At 36.3% G+C, this 25,639-nt stretch overlaps 1 protein-coding gene across 9 annotated transcripts in view; it reads left to right on the plus strand.

The window, feature by feature from the left end:
* The window catches only part of ERC2 (ELKS/RAB6-interacting/CAST family member 2), a 1,069,021-nt gene that overhangs the window by 176,486 nt on the left and 866,896 nt on the right, over positions 1–25,639 (plus strand). The gene's annotated exons all lie outside the window — the stretch shown is intronic.

Raw genomic sequence — 25,639 nt, forward strand, 5'->3', positions numbered from 1 at the left:
CACCCATAAGACCCGTGCAAGTTATTGCTGCAGGCGGTGACAAATATCCATGGATTTTGGAACCGCAAAGAGCCAGCGACATTTTTGTTCTTTTTCTACCCAGAATACTATTCTCCTCCTCCCCCTCCACCCCCCCCCCTTTCTTTTTTATTCCTAAGCTTTGCCCATGCCTTTCACTTGGCCTGAAATATCTCTTTGCCTCTGGAAAAATTCTTCTTTTTCTAGGCCCCCACTCAAGTTCATATCCTCTGTGGAGTCCTCTGTGCTCAGATCAGATTGAAACTGCCCTTCTCTGTGCTGCCCCAAAACTTTGTATATGCTTCCTTCTACTCACATGTTTTTCTGTTGTGATTATTACTCTCTTCATCTGTTATTTCCTCTTGACTAAAAGTGTCTCAAGGCCATGGAAAATGTCTTGTGCTTTCCAGGTTATGTCTCCAGTACCCTAGTGTAGTGCCTACACACTCAGTAAGTTGAGCTGCTATCACATCTGTGCATGGTGTGGCAGACATGAGTGACCAGCTTATGCACTTTAATTCTTAATGGACTAAAACAAATCAAGGAAGAATTCTTCATAGCAAATGATTATCAAATAGGGGGTATGATAGACTGTATTACATTCTTAAAAATGTTTCTTTTCTTTAAAAGTCTGTCTGAGAAAGTAAGTTAATGTTATACTTCCTGGAATTCATTGACTAAGTTACCCAATATCTTCAAAGATATTTCCTGGCATAATGGTTGCTTTTACTATTTTAAAAGTTTTAAAAAAAATTTTTTTAGTTGTAGATGGACACATACCTTTATTTTATTTATTTATTTTTATGTGGTGTTGAGAATCCAACTCAGTGCCTCAAATATGCTGGAAAAGCGCTCTGCCACTGAACCACAACCCCAGCCCTGCTTTTACTATTAATACTAATTGACTAATTAACATTAAGAGAGGTCATTTATTGAGTTCATAGCCTGTACCAAGCTGTGTGTGAATCTATTTACTATAACGGTATTGTTCCTATTTTATAGTGGAAGAAAGTGAGGGCAAATAACGTGCCAAAGTTTAAACAATTCAAATATAATTAGGTCTTGAGTCTAGGACTCACATTTTTAATCTCCCATATTGGATTTCAGCAATTCCTGCAGTGGCTATTTTCTCTTTAAAAAGTGATTTAATAGAAAAGAAAACTACACTAAGATTTCATCTTACTCCAGTCAGAATGGCATTGATCAAGAATACAAACAATAAATACTGGCAAGGATGTAGGGAAGAAGGTATAACATTTTTTGTGGGATGGCAGACTAGTACGACCACTTTGGAAAGCAGTATGGAGATTCCTCAAAAAACTAGGGTTGGAACCACCATATGACCCAGCTATTTCACTCCTTGGTGTTTTCCCAAAGATCTAAAATCAGTGTACTACATGATACAGCCACATTAATGTTTATAGTAGTACAATTCACAATAACTACATTATAGAATCAAATGGGTGCCTGTCAATAGATGAATGGATTAAGAAATTGTGATACATATGCACAATGGAGTTCTATTCAGTCATAAAGAAGAAGGAAATTATGGCATTTGCTGGTTAATGGAGGGAAATGGAAAAACTCATGCCACATGAAATAAACCAGGCTCAGAAACTGAAAGGTTGAATGTTTTCTCTCATATGTGGAAGCTAGAGTAAAATAAAGGAAAGGAGGTAAGAAGGATAAGATATAATAAAGATAAAGGGAAGACCAATTATGTCTAAGGAGATTGAGAGGCAGAGTGGAGTGATGGCAAAGGGGAAGCCAGGCAGAATGAATTCTTAAAAAATCATGTTCATGTGCGAATATAAATATACCACAGGGAATTTCACCTTTGTGTTTAAGAAAAAAGAACCAATCAAATATAAATAAATAGATGAATGAGGGAAAGTACATCTAATAGAGTAGAGGAAGAACAGAGGAGGAGAGGGAGGATGAGAGGAACTGAAATTAAATTCCATGCGTGTATCATTTTGTCAGAATGAACCTAGCTACTGTGTATGACTATAAAGCTCTAATAAAAGTGATTTAAAAGCTTATTTAAAGGAATAAGGAGTGTATTCACTGACACTGCAAACTGTAAACTCACCCTGTTTATTTCTTCCTCCTTTCTAAATCCATGAAACCTGCAATTTTTTCCACTCTTACTTCCCTTCAGATTTTCGAACCAAAGAAATAAAATGATCAGTGATACAGCAAAGAATTCCACTTATTTGTGGGCCTTGTCTCCATAAGTTTTGCATCTCAATCTTTTCTTAGTTCACAGCTGAGGACCAAACAATGATGAGAGGGACCAGCATACACTTTAAATACGGTACAGATGTGTGGATTCAAGAGCTCCTTTGGCCTCCTTGTAACTTGGGGAGGGCTCTAGTATGTTGAAATTTATGGAACCCAGAACTAATAGTTCATCTTATTAGGAAAAATGCCAGTAAGAACTGGAGTTAGTAAGGACTTGCTTCCACTTAAATCCGTCTTCCATTCAATAATACTTTTGTTCCGGCACCGGCAGTGTCTGCACCGTTAGATACTTTCTTTATATCCCTGCTGGACTTGGTAGGTAAACTGTGTTCCAGATTCAAGTTTGAAAGTCATTTTTTTCCCCTCTTCTTTAAGAGTCTCAAATGAATTGTAAAACAAAATAAGTATCCAGAGATGAAAGAGGCACTTTGCAAGTCCTTGTTTAAAAATACTTTTACTGTACTTAGGAGAAATTCTATTTTGCTGGTTTAAAGATTTGTAAAAGAATCCAAAAGCATATGAAATCAATGTGCTCATGAATGTATACATAGGTTTCTGAGTCTTTGCTAAGGAAGACTTTTATAGTTAATAATAGGTACAGAATTACCCAGATAAAATAATCTCAAACTGATATTATTCAAGATTGGTATCAAGGGATCTTATTTCTCAGTGATATAACTTACTTCTTTTGTGATGGAATCTGCAAAGAACCCTTCTCTGTTTTTTTGCTTTGCTCTATCCAGTGATAATGTGAATCTACTGTGGCTTATCATTATCTTTTTCAGGTTCCAAAGTGAACCCCTCATTCTTGACATTTATCCCACACATTTTGGGGGGAAAGATTTCTCTAAACCCTTTTTAAAGTCTTTAAGTTCCAAGGTAGAAGAATATTAAATCTGAAACACTTCCCTAAAGGTGTTCTTTGAGAAGTCATTTTAGAGAGGAGAGTTACTTCATTCTGGTTGGAATGAACCATCTGTTCCAACTCTTGAAGCTTTGAGCCACTGGAATATGGAGTGTGGTTAAGGCAGCTGGACCACTGGTGGCATGTGTGGAAAGGATGTGTCTGAGCCAAAGATGATCTAGTCTTGCGTGGAAACCGGGCCGTGGCTTGGCAGCTGTCATGGACCCTGATGCTAATTATGTGGTAATAGGATCCTCCTGCCATTCAGTGACCAGATAAGACTGGTGTGAGGGGCTAGAAGGGAAAGGTGGGAAAGACCGGTAGCTCATGAGTTTGGTGCCAATAATTCAGAACCAGCAGTTCAGCCTTTTCTGCTGTTACTTTGGACAAGCAATGGTTGGCCTCTTTGGGCCTCAGTTTATCCTTCTGTAAAAGTAAGTAAAGAAGATTATCTTTCTGATCTCTGCCATCATTAAATTCAGTGATTGATTCTGCTAAGTATTTGCTGCTGTCTCTTTAAAGTGCATACACCAGCTTATAACCAAAATTCAGGGTTCTTTTATTGCTTTATTTGCTTCAGGTTAGCCCTCAAAATGGCCAAACTAAAAAGTTTTTGTGGTTGAAATATTTTGTTTCTATATAACACAGACAGAATTTCACATTTTTTTCTACTCCTATTTAATCTTTTTCCATGGCATTGTAGGAAAGTTTGCAATCTGGGTTTGCACATTAATAAAAATAGTGGCTTTAAAAATGATTTTCTCTTAGTCAGGGTACTTACTAAGTACTGGACATGTGGGTTATCTGTTTAACCTTAGTATGGTTCTGCAAGATGTTTGTATTAGCAGTTTTTAAGAGAGCCGGAAACAATCTCAGCAACTCAGGCTGAGACAGAAGGATTCAAGTTTGAGGTGAACCTCAGCAACTTGGTGAGACCCTGTCTCAAAATAAAAAGGGCTGCTAGGGGTATAGCTCAGTGGTTTGAGCTATACCCCTAGTTTGATTCCCCTGTATGGCAAAAGAGAGAGAGAGAGAGAGAGAGAGAGAGAGAGAGAGAGAGAGAGAGAGAGAGAGAGAGAGAGAGAGAGAGAGAGAGAGAGAGGTGGAAACTGAGGCCTAGAGAAAAGAAGAAAACTGCCAGCATCCCACAGTCCACCTCAAAAATGTCTGACTTCAAAAGTACTGAGTGACCCTGACTGCAGCTTATCCCAAAGCTAAGTCAAAATCAGGGTTCCTAATATTTAAAACTTTCAAGTCAAATTATTCCTGTATGTCCATGACACGTTGAACTGTCATGTTTACATCTTTACCATGCAGTTCACCTGAATCATGTATATAGCTCTCTTGAAAAAAATACCCCCAATAATATAATCATAACACTATATTTTTCTTATTGCTTCTTTGTAAATCTTTACTTAAAACAGCAATTGTAGTATATTCTTCTTGGTTTCTCTACTTGCCTTCAAACATAGTTTCTTCCTCTTGGAGCAGCTTCTAGAGGTTGGGGTCAGCTACCACAACTGATTGAGCTGTGGTGGACACCTGGCCCAAGCCAGGCCAGTTCTATTCTTTGCCCTGAGTGTTTTCAGTTTGGGGCACAGAGTTGTTGAAACCAAGTTACAGTCCATGTTTCTTCCAGAAATTCCTGCTGTGTTCAGTTTTGTCTTTTCTTTTGTCTTGTTTTCACAGTTGCTGCTTTTTAAAAAAATATATAAGTATGTTTTGGTTGTGGACGAACCTTTATTTATTTATTTTTGTGTGGTGCTGAGAATCAGAACCCAGTGCCCCACACATGCTGGGCAAGCACTTTACGACTGAGCCCTCAACCCCAGCCCACAGTTGCTGCTTTAATTCAGGGAGCAACTGATATCATTCCCATGCAGTCACTTCTCTGGCAAAAGATAGACCAAGTCAGTTTCTATTGCTTGTACCCAAAGAAATATTAACTAATGTAGCAGCAGTAAGTATGTAAGTTATTCTTGGAAAAAACATTTGCTGAATTAAAATGGAAAATAGAAAGGCATCAATAATGCTTCCACCTCTTATCTTTTTTTTTTTTTTTTTTTTTTTTTTTAATCCAGGGACACTTTGCCACTGAGCTACATCCCCAGCCCTTTTTACGTTTTATTCTGAGACAGGATCTCTCTAAATTGGTTTGGTCCTCACTAAGTTGCTGTTGCTGGCCTTGATCTTGGAATCCTCTTGTCTCAGTCTTCAGAGCTGCTGGGATTACATGTGCCACTGCACCTCCCATCATTTTTTAATAGCTATTTTTGAGATGTATATAGTTCATGTACCATACAATCCACCCTTCTAAATGGTATTCAGGGTTTTCTAAAGTATATTCACAGAGTTGTGAAACCATCAATAATCATCTAATTTTAAAACATTTTTTCACTTCTCCCAAAATGTGCATTCTTATTAGCAGTCACTCCCCCATTTCCCTTGCTTCTAGCAATGATCATTTTGATATATGTTCTTCTATGTTTTTTCCTTATGTGTTCATATCATTTTCCTATGATATACTGGCCACATTTTTGTTTATAGGGTATGGTATATTCATTCATGTTCTCTCTGTACACACGTATGCTTATTCATTAAATGTTTAAGACCATAGAACTTTTAAGGATACAGTGGTAGGTGTTTTGCCTTCACACCAGGGAAAGAAATAAAAAGGCTGAGGCCTTCAGTTCTAGTTTATTAATAAAATGAAAAGATGTACAGAATTTGAATGATTAGGTTGCTTAGGAAGTAGTATCTTTTATACGTTTTTCAAGTTATAATTTGAAAAAGAAGTTTCATCATAGACTCTGAAAATTCCACTGAAAGCACAGACATGTATATTAATGGTATTTAAAAGCAGAAATGAATAAAACAGTTGAAATATTAATCCTAGTACTGACATTTCACATGATTTTTTAAAGGTTTCCTCAGATCATCTTTTAAATAATAATAAACAACAGTACAGAATGAATTCAGGAATTTATTTATCCCTTAAAAGTAAATTAACAACCTATCTATCTACCTATCTTATGTCTCATATAATAATTATATCTTTCTAATTTTATATATTCTCTTTTTCTATAATTTAGAATTTCTTTTTGACATGGAAAAGAATCTTGGTACATATGTCTAGCAAATAACACATAGAAGAATAATGGTTGAATTACTAAACCACTGGTCCCCTTTTCTACTTTATCTGGTAACCCTGTTTAGGGAACTCGAATCAAAATTTATTCAGACTTGATTAATCACACAAAAATTGACTTTCAGTTTGATTTTTTAGGACTTTACTATAGTACTATGTTCATAGTGCTTTCTTTCCCCATCTTTTCGTTACCAAATAATCTTTTTCTTAAAGTACTATTAAGGCTGAAAATTTTGTTTTTGAAGTTTAGAGAAACATTTCTCAAACCTTCATGTACCTATAGATTGCCCTGGAAATCACATTAAAATGTGTGTTCTGATTCAGTAGGTCCGAGGTAGGCACTGAGAGTCCCTTTTCTTTGAATTCTTTTTAGATGTACATGACAGTAGAGTGTATTTTGACATACATACAAGAAGTATAACTTCCCGTTCTTGTGGTTGTATATGATGTGGAGTTTCACTGGTCGTGTATTCATGTATGAGCATAGAAAGTTATGTCTGATTCATTCTACTGTCTTTCCTAGTCCTCTCTCCTTTCCCTTCCCTTCAATCCCTTTGTCTAATCCCCTGAACTTCTTTTCTAACCAGATCCCAGGTGATGCTGAACTTGCTGGTCCAAGGACATATTAGCATGGAGGCCTATCCTCCCCTCTTCCCAGGACTGGTGTCACTCAAGAAACAGAGAGAAGCAGGAGGTACTCAGGGAAAATCTCTCCTCTGTAAAACATTGGGTAGCAAGGGCTACAGTTTGACTGAAGAAACTTTTAGCTCAGGGTAGGGGAAAATGTGTAGTACAATGCCTGCCATCCAGCTATTTTTCATTAATTTTGGTATGACCTCTTATTGTCCTAAAAATACTTAGGTAGTTAGTGACTTTATCAAATGAACATGTTGAAGGGTGATGAAGAAGTAACAGGAAATTACAGTAAAAATTTTAAAATGTCATCTACACTAAAGATTTGCTGAGCAATTAAATAAAAGGGCTATCTTCTAGTAACTATGTGACTATCATCGTTAATATTGGGAAAGTTTCCGTTTTAGCTGTAGTTTCTACATTGCATGTTTTGGATTGCTTCTTCAAATGCATTTAAAAAAAATACCAATATTTCTTAAACTATTTTTTAAAGTTGTGTCAGGATAAATGTTGACAGTAGGGGATGCCATTGTCCTTTAGTTGCTTATGTATTACTGGCTAATAACTGGGGGGAAGAACACTGAACCTCAAAACGGAAATGGTTGGTATTCCTGAGAGCCCCTTGTAGAGTTATTTTCAGGCCAGTTAATGGGAAAACAATTGCATCCATCTTTGAGTTGGTATTAAAACAACTGTTTCCTGTTTTCCCTTATTTTAAAAAAATGGCAAAGTGCTTAGCATTTTGTTTCCCATCTTGTTGCATTTATTTGATGATAAAATTTTATTTTCATTTTGCCCATCTCTAGTTCTTACTCAAATAGGAATAGGGGAAAAAGAATTTTAAATTCCAGATGTTTACTACCACTACAACTGTATTACAATAATAACATGTATTATGTTCCAGGCCCTATGTTTTATGATTTATGGAGACTACTATGCTCATTTACTTTATAGCATCTTATGTAGTCTTTGTATGAATGCTACAAGTAGGGTATAATTCTTACTTCCTATTTATGGATGAATACTTTAATGCTTACATAATACTTAAGTAGTTTGTTCAAGGCAACATAAGTTGTCATGGGTAGATCCAGAATTCAAAACCCAACTCTTCACCACTGTTCTTAGAATCCCAAATAAGTGTAGTGATTTTTCTCAGATCATATAACTGGTTAGTTGCAAAGCTAGTATTAGAATATAAGTCCTTAAATCTAAGCTCAGTGTAACATTCTAGTATGTGCCACCTTAGAGTATTGGTCTGTAATGAAAACCAGACTCCTTACTTACTAAAGTAACTGCCAAGAGGGCTTTCCCATGTGTACTGTTCTTAGTGTTATGAATCTTGGCAAAATGTCACATATTATCAACTGAAGTGGGCTTTGTTGTTATCAATGATACTTTGTCTGTGTGAGGAACCCAGGGTTCCAGTGCTTTTAAAAATCGCCCATGGAAATTCTCTGTTCATCTATAAGTGTTTCTTGGGATAGTCTGTCTTAAGGGAGAAAGCCTCGGATGAAAATGTCTGAAAATTATGTCTGAAAATTCCCTTTTTTGTATTTTTCTCAGCAAACCAGCTCCTCTACCCACATGCTGGGGCCACATGTTCCTAGCTGGTGTGCTGTTTGTCTTTTCACACACGAGTTAGCCTAAGGAAGGTTTGGAGCCATGAAGAGTGTTGTACATCTTGTCCATGGGGTTATAGAGAAAGGAATCAGAGAACCTGCCCTTAAAATTTGATTAGAGACAAACTGGAAAATGATTAATAAGAGAATAAAGTCATGGAAGAAGTAGAACAGGCCAAGTTGTCTGCAAAGAGATTCTGTTTTCTTTGAAAGAGTTATGTTAAGCCGTTGCTTGAGAAGGAGCATAGATTTATTTAAAAAAAATCTTCAAGACTTTTGGGTATAAGCCAATTCATATTTTTATATAGCTTGGAGACAGTTTTCATAGCAATGAAACCCTAAACTGCTTTACAGTGCAAAACTTTATCATTTTTGTTTTTTCCCCATAGTGTGGAAAAGAGCTTAAGGTCACAAATTTTTAAAAATCTGCCAGGAACTCATATTTTCCATGTTTGGGGATAAGACACAGTAGATTCTAAACATCTGGCTAGTCCCTATTTAAATAATTGTGTTCCATGAACATCATACATATGTAATTATAGTTTCATTCTATTTACCTTTTTGTGTTTTAGACATTTTGAAATCTGGATTAGATTCTGACTCCAGTAGCTATTGGAAGTTGGTCTTTTAAATGTTGGCTAAAGCAAAGTGTGTTTTCCCCCTTTTTCCATATAAACTTAAGTATGGCTTAGTTTCTCATATTTTCATTCTTCTCCTTTTTTAAAAAAATGAAGTGAATATGGGAGCTTACAGGAGTTGTACAAAATGAAGTTCTGTAATATTTTTAGAGCTCAGAGAGTTTAGAATTGGCTGGAGTGAACTTCAGTTTTAGACATTGGCCTGTATCTGCTAATGATGTGATTGAAGTCAAATCTCTTAAGCCACCTCAATTTATCCTCTTGTGAAGTGGACATAGTGTTGGCAGCTTCACATCAGTATTATCAGATGAATGAGCTGGTGAACGTGAGGCATTTGAATTTTGGAGGAGAGAACAGGACAGAGTAATGCAAGGTCAAGTACATCCCCAATCTACCTACAACTTAAGCAAAGAGAACTGGAAACCTGTTCTCCCTCACATTGTTCCCCTGTGTTTACCATGTGGTGAGACAGTTTCCCTTCTGGTCCTCTCATCTTTCTATATTTCATTCACTATTTACTGAGTATCTATTATGTGCTGTCTTCAGTATCATGAAAATTAGGAACATCTTTGAGAAGATCATCTGTGTGTCTGTGTATAAAATGAATAGAAAATTACATGATATATGATAATGAATACCTCCTTCCCACTATTCCCCCAACAGGTGTTAATACCTTGTAGAATGCCATTCCAGGGAACCTATGTTAGGAAACATGATTGAAAAGCAATTTGGTAAAAGTCATAAGAATGTTTAATGTTTTAGTGTCTTGTTTGGTTAAAGAAACACACCAGGTTACTGGTCTTTGCATTTTGGCACTAACATGATCAGTATTTGAAGTTGGGACCAATCCTGTTGATGTTGTATGTCTCTCTGGGTTCCTGTCACTTCCCCCAACTTATGGTCATTATTCCCTTGCGTCTTATCTGAGTAGAATGATGTTGCATATATTCTTTATTTTTACTTCTTCCATTCAATAGTCTTAAGATTAATTTGTTGCATGTGTTTGCCATTTATTTTTTTGTAAAATGGTATACTATTCCATTATATGCATGTGCCTCTATTTTTTTGATGGATCATTTCTAGTTTTTTTCTATAGAAATAGTGCCATATTTAATGTTCTTGTATGTGTCTCTTGTATAAATTATTTCTTTAGGGTAGGCGATTCAGCAAACTTTTCCTGTGAGGTGTGCGATAGTAGATATTTTAGACTTTATGGATTACATGATGTCTGCTACTCTACTCCACTCAGCAGTTACATAAATTAATGGATATGGCCATGTTTCAGTAAAACTTTATTTATAAAAACAGTCATCAAGACAGATTTGGCCCATAGACCATAGTTCGCCAATGCTTGCTTTAGGCATATACTAGAAGATAAAGTTTTTTGGTTGAGTATATGTATGGTTAGTTCTTGCCAATTTATTTTTCCTAAGTGGCAGCCTTAGTTTATCCTTACAGCAGTTGTGTTAGTTCTTCTTAATCCACATCCTTGACATCATTTGCTATTGTCAGATTTCTTGTTACTGTTGCTATTATTAGAATAATTATTATAATGTGTTTATTTGTGTATGTGTTGGCCAAGAGAATGGGGTATGATATGCTTCCTCATTATGGTTTTCATTTTCTTTTTGGCCTTGAACCTAAGCTGTATTCTTTTTATTTTTTATTTTATTTGTTCTAATTAATTGTACATAGCATTAGAATGCATTTATACATTTTGATAGATCATACGTAGAGTGTAATCTCTCATTTTTCTGATTATACATACTGCTGGATCACATCAGTCATGCAGTCATACATATACATGAGGTAATAAGGTCTGTTTTACTCTACTATCATTCCTTTCTCCATACCCCTTCTCCTCCCTTCACTCCCCTGTGCCTAATATAAAGTAACTCTATTCTTCCCTATCTTCGCTCTCCCTTATTATGAATTAACTTCCGCATATCAGAGAAAACATTCAGCCTTTGGTGTTTTGGGTTTGGCTTATTTCACTTAGCATGGTATTTTCTAACTCCATCCATTTACCAACAAATGCCAGAGTGTCATTCTTCTTTAAAACTGAGTAATAGTCCATCATGTGTGTGTGTGTGTGTGTGTGTGTGTGTGTGTATGTATAGGTGTATGGATCAAATGGTGGTTCCATTCCAAGTGTTCTGAGAAATCTCCATAGTGGCTGCACCAATTTGCATTCCCACCAGCAAAGTATCAGTGTACCTTTTTCCCCACATTGCCATTGTGACTGGAGATGGAATCTTAGTTTTGATTTGCATTTCTCTAATTGCTAGAGATGTTGAACATTTTTTCATATATTTGTTGATTGATTATATTTCTTCTGTTGTTCTGTTCTGTATTTCTTAGCCCATTAATTGATTGAGTTATTTGTGTTTTTGGTGTTAAGTTCTTTGAGTTTTTTATGTATCTTGGAGATTAATGCTTTACCTGAGATGCATGTGGTAAAGGTTTTCTCCCACTCTTTAGGCTCTCTCTTCACATTGTGGATTGTTTCTTTAGCTGAAAAGAAGCTTTTTAGTTTGAGTCCATTCCATTGATTGAGTCTTGATTTAACTTCTTGCACTTTAGGGATCTTGTTAAGGAAGTAAGGTTCTAGGCTGACATGGTGATTTGGGCCTACTTTTTCTTGTAGTCATTGCAGGGTCTCTGTTCTAGTGCCTGAGTCTTTGATCCACAGTGAGTTGAGTTTCATGCAGGGCGAGAGATAAAGTTTAGTTTCATTTTGTTATATGTGGCTTTCCATTTTTCCCAGCACCATTTGTTGTATAAGCTGTCTTTTCTCCAGTGAATGTTTTTGGCACCTTTGTCTAGTATGAGATACCTATATTTATGTGGGTTTGTCTCTGTGTCTTCTACTCTGTACCATTGGTCTACATGTCTGTTTTGGTGCCAATACCATGCTGTTTTGAGGTCTGGTATTGTGATGTCTCTTGCATCAGTTTTCTTGCTAAGGATTGCTTTGTCTATCCTCTGTCTCTTATTTTTCCAAATGAATTTCATGATTGCTTTTTCTAGTTCTGTGAAGAATGTCATTGAGATTTTAATAGGAATTGCATTAAATTTGTATAACACTTTTGGTAGTATGGCCATTTTGACAATATTAATTCAGCCTATCCAGGAGCATGGGAGGTCTTTCCATCTTCTAAGGTCTTCTTCAATTTCTTTTTTTAGTGTTCTGTAGTTTTCATTGTAGAGGTCTTTCACCTCTTTTGTTAGATTGACTCCCAAGTATTTTTTTTTTTTTTTTGAGGCAATTGTGAATGTAGTAGTGTTCTTTATTTCTTTTTCAGTGGATTCATTACTGATGTATAGAAATGTGTTTGGTTTATGGGTATTGATTTTATATCCTGCTACTTTGCTGAATTCATTTATTAGTTCTAGAATGTTTTTGGTGGAATTTTTTTTGGATCTTCCAAATATAGAATCATATCATTGGCAAATAGTGATAGTTTGAGTTCTTCTTTATCTATTTGTGTACCTTTAATTTCTTTCTTCTGTTTGCTCTGGCTAGAGTTTCAAGGACAATATTGAGTAAAAGTGGTGAAAGAGGGCATCCTTGTCTTGTTCCAGTTTTTAGAGGGAATGCTTTCAATTTTTCTCTGTTTAGAATGATGTTGGCCTGGGGTTTATCATATATGACTTTTATGATGTTGAGGTACATTCTTACTATCCCTAGTTTTTCTAGTGTTTTGAACATGAAGGGATGCTGTATTTTGTCAATTGCTTTTTCTGCGTCTATTGATATGATCATTTGATTCTTGTTTTTAAGTCTATTGATATGATGAATTACGTTTATTCATTTCTGTATGTTGAGCCAACCCTGCATCCATGGGATGAATCCCACTTGATCATGGTGCACTATTTTTTTAATATTTTTTTTATTTGCCAGAATTTTGTTAAGAATTTTGCATCTATGTTCACCAGGGATATTGGTCTGAAGTTTTCTTTCCTTGATGTGTCTTTGTCTGGTTTTGGTATCAGGGTGATATTAGCCTCATAGAATGAGTTTAGAAGGGTTCTCTCATTTTCTATTTCATGGAATAATTTGAGTAGTATTGATGTTAATTGTTCTTTGAAGGTCTTTAAACTCGGCTAAGGATTCATCTGGTCCTGGGCTTTTCTTAATTGGTAGGCTTTTAATGGTGTTTTCTGTTTCATTACTTGAAATTGTTCAGTTTAAATCATGTATGACCTCGATTCAGTTTAGGTAGGTCATGTGTCTGTAGAAATTTTCAATGTCTTTAATATTTTCTATTTTATTTGAGTATAAATTTTCATAATAGTTTTTTAATTATCTTCTGTATTTCAGTTGTGTCCATTGTGGTATTTTCTTTTTCATCACATATTTTAGCAATTTGGGTTTTCTCTCTTTTTCTCTTCATTAGAGTGGCTAGGGGTTTATCAATTTTATTGTGTTTTTTTTTTTTTTTTTCCAGAAGAATCAACTTTTTGTTTTGTCAGTTTTTTCCATTGTTTCAATTTCATGGATTTAAGCTCTGATTTTAATTATTTCCTGTCTTCTATTTTTTTTTTTTTTTTTTTTTTGGTGTTGATTTGTTCTTTTTCTAAGACTTTGAGATGTAGTGTTAGGTAATTTATTTGTTGATTTTTTTATTCTTTTAATAAATGAGCTCAATGCAATGAACTTTCCTCTTAGTATTGCCTTCATAGTGTCCCAGAGATTTCGTTGTGTTGTATTGGTATTCTCATTTACTTCTAAGTATTTTTTCATTTTATCCTTGATTTCTTCTACTATCCATTTATTATTCAATAGTGTATTACTTAGTCCTCATGTGTTGGAGTACCTTCTATTTTTTTATCATTGGTTTTTAATTTCTATCCATTACGATCTGATAGAATGCAGGGTGTTATCTCCATTTTTTTGTATTTCCTAGGAGTTGGTTTGTGGTATAAGATATATTCTATTTTAGAGAAGGATCCATGTGCTACTGAGAAAAATGTGTATTCACTTATTGATGGATGAAATATTCTATATGTTTGTTAAGTCTAAATTATTGATTGTATTATTTTGTTCTATATTTTCTTTATTTAGTTTTTGTTTAGAAGATCTGTCCAGTAGTGAGAGAGGTGTGTTAAAGTCAACCAATATTATTGTGTTGTGGTTCGTTTGATTCTTGTTTGATGTACATAGATGCTCCAGTGTTTGGAGCATAAATATTTACAATCATTATGTCTTGCTACTGTATATTTTCCTTCATTAGAATGAAATGACCTTCTTTGTCCCTTCTGATTACCTTTAGCTTAAAGTCCACTTATCTGATCTGGGGATGGAAACCCCTGCTCGTTTATACAATACTTTTGACAGATATGTTTTTTCCCATTCTTTCACCTTTAGTCTGTGGATGTCTTTGCCTATGAGTTGAGTCTCGGAGACAGCATATAGTTGGGTCTGGTTTTTTAATCCAAGCTGCAAGTCTTTGTCTTTTGATTAATGAGTTTAAGCCATTAATATTCAAGGTTATTGCTGAGATATGACTTTATTCCGTGTCATTTTGGTTTATTTCTGGTTTTTAATTTGATTTAGTTTCTTTTGACTATTCCTTTAGTGTAGTTCCTCCCTGCTGGTTTTCACTTTTTTTTTTTTTTTCCACTTCATCCTCTTGGATTATTTTGTTGAGAATGTTCTTTAGTGCAGGCTTTCTAATTGTGAATTCTTTTTAACTTTTGTTTATCATGGAAGTTCTTTATTTCGTCTTCAAATCTGAAACTTATAAAATTCTTGGTTGGCATCCATTTTCTTTCAGAGCTTGAAATATGTTGTTCCTTGACCCCCTAGCTTTGAGGGTCTGGGTTGAGAAATCAGTTGAGATCCAAATTGGTTTCCTCCTATATGTAATTTGCCTTTTTTCTTTCACAACCTTTCAGAGTTTATCCTTATTCTGTATTTTAGTCATTTTCATTATAATGTGTCATGATGTAGGTCTGTAATTTTGTACATTTTGGGTCCTGTAAGCTCCTGTATTTGATTTTCCATTTCATTCTTTAGGTGTGGGAAATTTTCTGATATTATGTCATTAAAAAGATTGTACATTCCTTTGGTTTGTATCTCCACTCCTTCTTCTATCCTGATACTCCTAAATTTGGCCTTTTCATGTTATCCCATAATTCTTGGACGTTCTGTTCATGGATTCTTACCCTCTTCTCTGCATAGTCAACTTTATTTTCAATATTAAGTATTTTGTCTTCATTGCCTGAGGTTCTGTCTTCCAAATGGTGATGCTTTCCATTGAATTTATAATTTGATTTATTGATTCCTTCATTTTGAAGATTTCTGCTTGTTTTTTTTCCCACAATTTCTCTTTATTGAAGTGATATTTCACTTCCTGTATTTTGTCTTTATGTCACTTTATGCCACTTTCACTTCCTGTATTTTCTATTTATGTCACTCTTTATGCCATCCTTTACTTCACAGATTAGATTAACTATGTACATTCTAAACTCCTTCTTGGACATTTCTTCTTTTGTGTTGTCAGTGGCTTCTCTTATTGGGGCATCTTGGTTTGCATGTGGCATTTTTCCCCTTGTTTTTTCATGTTGCTTGTGTGTTTTTCCATCTGGTTGTTTGGATCTGAGGCAGTATAGATTCTCCCTGTAGACCTATATTGTCACTGAGATTTCTTGTATCCTGCCTTTAGGAGGGAGACCAGTATGAATAACACCCTGTGCAAACAATGTACACCTGCAAATCTAATAGTTCCCACTGCCCTCTCTCTATAAACATCAATGATGAGTTCAATCACTGTTTACGATAAAAACAGAAAATTTGCCAAATGGATTTACGATCTCAAATAGTAGACAAAGAAAGAACAGAAACAGCACAGGACTTGGTGTTCATGTGGGAGAAAGAAGCCAGAAGCAAAAATCCACAGGAAGAGTGGAAGAGAAACCAACAGAGATTGACTGTTAGGTGGAGAAAAGGTAGAAAAGGGATATAGGAAGAGAGACTAGTGAGAAGAGGAATACATAGAAAGAGAAGAAAAAAAAAAAAACTGAAAACATAAGAATATACAGAATATATCGCAGAACTGCAAAACTCCATGCATATATTACTATCTTCAGCAAACTGATGCACAAAAAACACCCTGCTCCAAATGTAGTAGAGGGAGATGCCAGAGAAGAAAAAAGCCAGTGTCCAAAAGCTTCTCAGCCCTGTCTCTGACTTTCCACAAGACTGCCTGACCCAGACAAGCCCTGGCAGACCTAGTCACTATCTTACCAATCTGGGCCTCAGATGTCCTGGGTTTGGCATGTTGCAGTCCCAAGATCTCAATGTCACTGGAATTTGGAGAGAGACCACCAAGGATGAGCAATCCTGAGAGACAGTAACTAGATGGCGACAACCTGCAATCCCAGGAAAAAACCTCAGTTTCAGCCAAACCCATACGCACCCTGACATTGAACCTCCAGGTTCTGACCAGTGTCCCCAGACAAGGGCAGCTGCATCCCAAGATGGCAGTCACAGCAAAGCCACAGGCATCTCAAACCCCAGGCTCTGGCCAGCGTCTCAGTGTGCAACCAACCTGGAGTTTCCCTTGCAGTGGACCTCTGGGCAGTGGTGGAAGTGGTAGCAGGAGTTGGTGGCAGCAGGCAGGTGGTCGGCAGCAGCTGCAGATGTCGGTGGCATTGGCAGCAGTGGGAGGACTGCAGTAGCAGTGGCGTCAGTGTCAACTGTGAATGCAACACCCAGAGAGGAGACCTCCAGATGACCTCCAGGGACTGGCAGCATCTTTGGTGTCAGTGGTAGCAGTGGTGGCAACAGTGTAGGTGGCAGTGGGCGTCGGAGGCAGTGTGAAGGGTAGCAGACCTCCTGGTGACAGTGACAGCATCAACAGTAGCAGTAGGGCCCAGAGAAAAGACCTCTGGGCCCCTGTGGCAGCGGTGTCAGGGACAGCTGTGCCCCAAGAGAAACCTCTGAGTGATGGCAGCGGCACCTGAGAAAAGACCTCCAGGGGTCCGCAGCAGTGAGAGCAGCAGGGCACTGGGAGTATACACCTCCATGTGTCTGGGGCAGTGACCTCAGGGGCAGCTGTGCCCTGCCCCCCAGAGAAGACCTCTGAGCAGTGGTGGCCTCTGTGGTGGCATGGGCAGCCCTGGCACCAGGAGAAAATCCCTCATTCTGGTTTTCATGTGTATTTTCCTGATTACTAATAATGTTCAACTTCTTTTCATATGATTATTGGCTGATCATATTTCATCTTCTATGAAATGCCCATTTCTTTTGTGAATTTTTTCTATTGTTGATTTCTTCCTTATTGATTTTTGGGGATTCATTCTGTATATATTCTGGATAAGTCTTTTGTCATTTTAATGTATTGCAAATACTATCTCTCATTTATGGCTAGTTTTTTCACTCTAGGGTGTCTTTTGTTGAACAGAAATTCCTAATGTTAACATAGTTGGATTTATCTTTTATATGACTCCATTTTTTTTCTCTGTGAACAATAACTTTCTTATTTTTAATAACTTATAGATTCTTTGACTTTTTGAAGTAGAAAACCATGTAATACAATTAATATTAGACTCTTCTGCTTATTTTCTGGCCTTACTGTTTTAAATTTAGACTTCCAGGAGAATGTTGATTAGCAGTGGTAGTTATAGTGTGTATGCTTTTATGTCTCATTTTAAAGGGAACATTAAAAAAAATTTATTCTAATTTTTATTCTAATTTTATTCTAATTAGTTGTACATGGCAGTAGAATACATTTATACGTTTTGATAGATCATACATAAATGGAGTGTAATCTCTCATTTTTCTGATTATACATATTGTAGGATCCCATTGGTCATGTAATTATATATGTACATGAGGTAATAATGACTGTTTCACTCTATTGTTCCTATTCCCAAACCCCATCCCCTCCCTTTACTCCCCTCTACCTAATATAAAGTAACTCTATTGTTCCCTACTCCTACCCCTTATTGTGAATTAGCATCTTCATATCACAGAAAACATTTGACCTTTGGGTTTTCGGGTTTGGCTTATTTCACCTAGCATGATATTCTCTAACACCATCCATTTACCAACAAATGCCATAATTTTATTCTTCTTTAAAGCTGAGTAATTTTACCATTAAGCCACATATATACCAACTCTGCAGTAGATACACTCTGTAAGTTCAATAACTTCCTCTTAAGGAAGGACTGTATAGAGGGAAAAGTGGGGTGGGAGGGGAGGGGGGGAAGGGGAAAAAAATAACAGAATGAATCAAACAACATTGCACTATGTAAATTTATGATTTTTAATTAAAATAAAATAATTTCCTCTTTATTTCTAGATTGCTAAACTTTTTTTAAAAAAACATGCATGACTTCATATCATGAGCTAGTCATATAATTTTTCCTTTTTATTAATATGGTAATTTACATGAAGAGTTTGATGAATGACCCTGTAAATTCTAGAAGAAATCCAACTTGGTCATGATAGATTATCTTTCTTATATACTTCTGAAGGCTTTGTGCTAATAATACTCATTGTCTAGGTGTGAAGTTTGGCCTCTACATTACCTTTCTTATGTAGTTCATGTCTAGGTATGGTGTCAAAATGGTCAGGTCTCACCAGATGAATTGGGGAGAGTTTCTTCTTTCTCCAAAAGGATTTGTACAAATTGAAATCATCTTGGCTTTCTTTGTGGGGAAAATTTTAAAGCACTGACTCAGAACATTTCAGGGTTCTTATTTTTTGTACAGTTAGTTTGTATAAGATACTTTTCCAGTAGTTCATCTATCTAGTTCATTGATATTTTCAAATTTATTGGCATAAAGTTAAAATTAGTTGCATTTCATTTTAAAATATCTCCTGTGTGTTGTGATTTCTGAGAGGTTCATTTTATTAGACATTTCAGAGAACCAGAGTTCTGTTCTATGTATCATCTTTATAGTGTCTTTGTTCTCTTAATTCTTTCTTTTCTCTTAGCCCATCTTTTAGGTTTTCGTTTCTAATATTATTTTTTCATTAGTGTAGATTTTCTTTTTCAAATCTGCTTGTTCCTTTTGGAGAAACACTTTTGCATGATTCTTTAGTTCCATCTCATCTCTTTAAAAATATTTGTTTCCCTAAACTTTTCAAAAATATGTTTATATTCTGTATGTGACTTTCATGGAACTTTCCTAATGTCTGTGGTAATTTTTTCTTGTATGTTTTAATTAAATGGAAGTTTTGAATCCTGAAGGCTACTCTGCCTTCCCGCACCCTCCCAAAGGACTTGGAATTGCTTCTTTGAGGAACGAGGGATACTAAACTACATAAGTTCCCTTTGCAAATCTGGATTCCATGGGAGAATCTAAGCTGGTATGCTTTGCTTCAGTGAGCCCCAGTTCACCCTCTCAGTCTCAGTATTTGTATGTAGGCTTTTGCTCCTTATTACAGGAAGAGAGTACCTGTGAACTTGCTAGTGGATTCTCTCTCTGCATCTCTTTCTCATTACTCCCACTCTACTCCCACCTTTATTTTCCTTGGAGATTTCTCTTACTTCCTTGAAAGTCCAGATATACTTTGAAAGGAAGATTTGTTTTTATTTTCTGTTTTGTGGTGGGAGGGCCTATCAGAAAATGTAGTCTGTCTTAATGTCAGAAACAGAAGTCATCATGACTTTCTTCATTGTCCTAGGATAGTGTAACTGAACTGTGTGTTTGAAACTGGGAATAAATTGGACACACCAAACTAGGTAGCTCCCATTCCATTTATCCATGTGTAGTGTACAGATGAGTTGTTTAAAACATTTTCCTTTTTGTGGACTGAAGAGGGGCCTAATCTTTACTATGTAGGGCAGAATTTAAATTATGCAACTATAGTAGGAAGAAAGTTTAAAAAGGACTAGTTAAAGGACAAGTATCAGGATCAATATGATGCATTCTACTTGTGCTCTTAGCAGTGATCTGCAGAGAGCAATGGTAGCCTGGATTTCCATTAAGAAATGTTTTTTTAGTTGTTGATGGACTTTTATTTTATTCATTTATTTATATGCAGTGCTGAGAATTGAACCCAGTGCCTCACACATGCTAGGCTAGCGCTTTACCACTGAGCCACAACCCCAGCCCTGAATTTCTATTTTTATAGCTGCTTCCCCACCCCCACTCTGGTGTGTCTCTCCAGTGTGTGGGGGGATTGTGGAGAAGGAGTTTGTCTTATGAGTTTGGATTTTTTTTTTCCAGTACTGGAGAGTGAATCCAGGGGCGCTTAACCACTGAACCACATTCCCAGCACTTTTTTGTATTTTATTTAGAGACAGGGTCTCTCTGAGTTATTTAAGACCTCACTAAATTGCTGAGGCTGGCTTTGAACTTGCAATCCTCCTGTCTCAGCCTCCCAAGCTGAGTTTACAGGTGTGTACCACCGCACCCACCTGAGTTTGAATTCTTTATGATCAGCTAGGAAATGATCCCAGAATTGGGAGTGGGGAGTAAAAAGTTTTGTCTAACCACACTCACTTTTGTACTTGAAGGGAATCAATTATTGGATCACCTGTAGTACCTGTTCCATGAGGGTTGAGATGACAGCAGTTTGATTGGGACCCAAGGATGAGGCTATACTACCCAGTGATATCTTCTCCTGATGTAGAAGTATATTAGAAGGACTTCCCTCCCCTGGTGTGCAGTGAAATACACACCTCAGTAAAAGTGGTTGAGGTTTTGAGAAAGTGAGACCACAGTGGTGCCTGGGAGATTCAACAGAGATGGCTGTAGAATACTGCCTTGCAGAATGCAGCTTTATGGGTATGCGATAGATCAAGCTGAAATGAATGCTCAGTTATTATCAGTGGGGTTTGAGTGACCAGCTTAAAATAAGTATGTTTGCATGATCGAGGAGGAGTAGGTGATTTGATCTGAAGGAACTGAATAGAAGGAGGAGCAGGGAATCGAAAACTAGGCATTGTTTTTCTTATTTTGACTGTTGGGGATGGTACTGTGGCTTTACTAGAGATTTCACTTGAATTGTATCCTAGTCTTTTAGAACTAGTTTTTATTGAGTGTGTCTTCTATCATCTATGCAGTCCAATTCCAAGGACTTAAAAAGGAAGTCTTAAGTCAGTTGTTTTTGAGGTGTTCCATGCCAATAATTACTGGATGAGGTCCAGTGGTGTGGAAGTGCAATGATTTAGGGAATCTCTTATCCTCCCTGTAGGAGATACCATGGATGTTCCTAGGTTGTCAAAGTGCAGAGCTATCCAATTTTGGTTTAGTCTCATCGGGATGAAGCCAGGATTCCAGAAACCAAGATTTTGGTTTTGAGAGTGTGTGTATTTGCTCTTGGATCTCTCATATAACCTGTGTGAATCTTATTTTTTTGTTTGTTAAAAAAAGATGATTGACAAACTAAGTTCTCTTCCAGTTCTCAAAGTTCTGATTCTATGTCTGTAGGTGGGTTATGCCTTTCAGAATGTGGATTTTTGTTGCTGTTCTCTCAGCAGCAGTCCCAGCCTATCTTGACTGATTTAGGTGTTTACTCTGTTCCTGGTACCCATTTAATCTTCATTAAATGATTTATCTTCATTAAATTTAGCAATTCCTAGGTAGTAGGAATTATTACTGTATCCTCTTACAAACATCAAAACTGACGTAGAAAGGCTATGATTTTCATGAGTTATTTATCACCAAATCTGCTGTTTTTGTATTTTAAAATTGACATTATGTATGTTAAATATCTAACCAGAGATGGAAAATCTGGTGAGTTTTGAAACTTGAGTTGAATCTCTTAAAAGTAGAACAGTGGTGGAGGGACAGAGAGAATGAGAATGAGATTGTTTCAGATTCCTTCCCATCCTCAAGGAAATGAAGCAGAAAGATCTTCAAAATTCTACAAGAATTTTACACACACTTTGCACAAGCATCCTTTTTGTAGGAACAAGGAGAGATCTACTTAATTTTGAATATTTTGAAATTATCCTTGATCTTAGTCAGAATGTTGAGAAATGATGACTATCTTAAAAAAGAGAATGAAAACTAAATGTAAACATAGATTTGAGAAGTTTTTGATCACTAAATTTTAGGGTGATTATCAGATGTTTTTGCTCATGCCAAAGTCATCTAGTGACTAATCAAGAGACTATCTGGGAAATAAATGTTATTTCTTAATAACCTAGAAATACAACCTAGAAATATCCATCAAAATCATCTCTCATGAGAAATAGCCTGGTTAGGATGGCTAATTATTAATTGTGAGAATTGTTATAACTGTTATAGATGTCTACCTATCTGCTTTTAGTACCCCACCCCAATTCTTTTACAACCATCCTAAAGTATTTGTGCCACTTCAGAGCCAGGTGGTAGAGTGGTTTAAGCAGGGATATAGGTGTCAGACTACCTAGATGAGCCCCTGACTAGACAACTCACCTATCTGGGTGACATGGAGCAAGTTACTTAATTGATTTGTACTTCCATTTTCTCATCCATTAAGTGGAGATCATAATGTGCCTCCCAGGGCAGTTGTGAGGGCTGAAAGAACTTAGGACTATGTGTGACAGGTGGTAAGTGCTAGACAGATTTTTGTTGTTACTCTACCTTAATAGGTGGTCTCTAACTCTGGACCTTTACAAAGTCTCTTCTCTTTCTACCTTTCTTCAAGGGACAGATTCTAATTTCTGTCTAATTTTTCTGTCTAATTTCTAATTTTTATTCCTCAAGACATAGCTAAGTGGTGGTCCCTTGGCTTGGGATGTTTACCTATGTGGCTCTAGCCTGTGCTACATATGTGCATTTCCAGCTACCTGGCTATGACACCATAACCCTCATGACATAGTATTGCTTCTGTTGATTTACCTGTCCTTGGAGATTGTGAGCATGGATTATTTCTTATGTTTTTGATATTTTCTGAGCATGAAGGAGATACTGGACCCCCTTGTTATACTATAGCAAATAAAAACAAATCATACATTGTATACTGAATAAATGGACCATTTCTTCCATTCATCTCCCTTTCCTTTTTTTTCTTTCCTATTTTCCTTTCATCTTTCTTTCAATCTTCTTGCTTCCCTCCCTTCCTAATTACCTCCTTCCCTAACTTCTTAATTTCCTCAGTTCTTTTACCCTCAAGCCTGGCACTGAATGGATAATCTTGTTGTTCCTCATAGGCGTAGGTAGGTATTGCAATGATCTTCACTGAGGTGGAAACAAAGCCTGGGTTTAATCTCCAGTAGAAAGGAAGGGAAAAAAGAAAGGATGAATGTTTAATCAAAAGAAAGTTGCTAAAGCATGTTTCCAAAAGACTTGCAGCAGCTACATTACTAAAGACTGTATATTCTCTTGTGGGTTTTGTTTTGATTATTTGAGTGCATTGTGGAAAAAGATTGTATTAGTGTTTGTTTCCACCTCATGTGTTTTTTCATGACAGTTTTTTTGAGATATATATTTACCATATAGTTCACCCATGTAAAGTGTAAAACTCATCAGTTTTAGTACATTCACAGAGTTGTGTAACTAACATCTAATTTGAGAACATTTTCATCATCCCAAAAGAAACCCCATACTATTTAGTAGTTATGGTCCATTTCTTTTTCCCTACCCTCCTGGCAATCATTAATTTATTTCTATGAATTTGCTTATTCCAGACATTCATTAGTGAAATCATACAATTTGTGATCTTTTGTGACTGAATTCTTCGTAGTTTTCAAGGTTCATCCTTGTAGTATACACTAGTACTTTAATCCTTTTTATGACTGAATAATATCCCATTGAATAAATCATATTTTATTTGCCCATCTGTCAGTTGTTGACATACAGATTGTTTCCACTTTTCTTCTAATATGAATGATGTTGCTATGAATATCTGTGTATGAATCAGCTGATAAATACATAAATGTGGTATATCCCAATTTAGGAATAATCCTTATAGAAAGAAATGAAATACTGAGACTTACTTTATCATGGATAAACCTTGAAAACATGCTAAGTGAAAGAAACCACTTACTGCATGATTCCATTGTTATGGAATGTCTAGCATGGGCAAATCCATAGAGACAGTGGTTACCAGGGCTGTGGGATGGGGAGAGGTATGGGGAGTGACTTGTATAGCGTTTCTTTCTGAGGTAATAAAAATGTTCAAAAATGTATTGTGTTGATGATTGTACTTTGTGAATATACTACAATCCACTGAATTTTATACTTTACATGGGTGTATTCTATTACAAAAATAATTCATAATTTCTATTGTAAATACAAACTAGTTGCTTCCTCTCCCTGCAGTACTCTGAGAGGCACTGTGGCACATGATGAGAATGCTACTTGTCTCCTATGCTCTAAGAAGTTCTCAGTGGATATTCTTAAAGAGTAAGGAAAAGTGGATACTCATTAAAAAAAAAAAATAATAATCCAATGGTGTATCACACCATGCTAGTTTCTGGGTGTAGGCTACACTCAGAAAGATCACAGCACTTCTAGGTTTTAACCATAGGATTTCAAAATGTTGACTATTGTTTATATGACTTAGATATAGAGTTTTCCATGATGTATAACATTGTGAGTGCCCTATGGGCACGAGTCCTGCTTTATGTGCATCTTGAGTCCTGTGCTTATTAGCATTGTATTTTGTCCACAAATAGGATTATGTATCTGAGAATGAATGAGTAATTGCTGTTTCTGAAGTCTTCTGGTTTTGTCTGTAGGACAAAAATACCTTCAGGCTTGTGGCTGCTTCCTCTTACCAGCCTGGGGGTTGGCTCTGTGGGGAAGGTGTTGCCAAATTCATCAAATGAATTCATGCAATGGTTTCTTTTTTTGTAACTGGTAACAATTTTGTTTCTGTGGTGCTTCCACTCTGATTTTGGTTGTAGTGGAGACCTGAAACAACGTGGGTGTTTCTGGAGTATTGTGATTTTCCTCTCTGGTAAGACACCCAAGACTTTGGGTTAGGCTGGGCCAGTGAGATTTAGGAAAATGAAAGATGGAGTAAACCTCACAATTGGTTTTCTCTTTTTCTTTTTTCTTTTTTCCCTTCACATGTATCAAACATCAGTGCTATAGATTCTGTGTAGCTTATGGATCTTTGCTCTAATAAGATTTTTTTTTCTTTTCTTTTTCCTTCTGTAAAGGTACTCTATGTTGATTAAGTTCTTTTTGTTAAATATCCTTTGCTTGCACTGGACTTCTCTTTGTGTTGATTTTTTGCTTCATTTTTTTTTTTTTTTTCCATTTCTCATGCTGTTCAGTTACTGGATGCCAGAAGAACCAAGGTTTGTCCACTCTTTGCAGCTTGTTTGTTTTGCTCTGTTCAGCCTCACTTCCTTATGTGTTTGGGTGTGTTTGTCTGTGTCTGCATTCATTCCCTTTTGCTTGCAGAGGCAGTAATCCTGTTTACTAAACCTGTTCGCAGCTTTATTTGTAAAAAAATAAAGTCCCTGTTTGTGTCTACTTGTAGTGGATGCTATTATTTTCATTTTTTAAATGGACATACATTTGTCATGAAAAA

Source organism: Sciurus vulgaris, assembly GCF_902686455.1.
Source record: "Sciurus vulgaris genome assembly, chromosome: 16".
In the NCBI taxonomy this organism is placed as follows: Eukaryota; Metazoa; Chordata; class Mammalia; order Rodentia; family Sciuridae; genus Sciurus; species Sciurus vulgaris.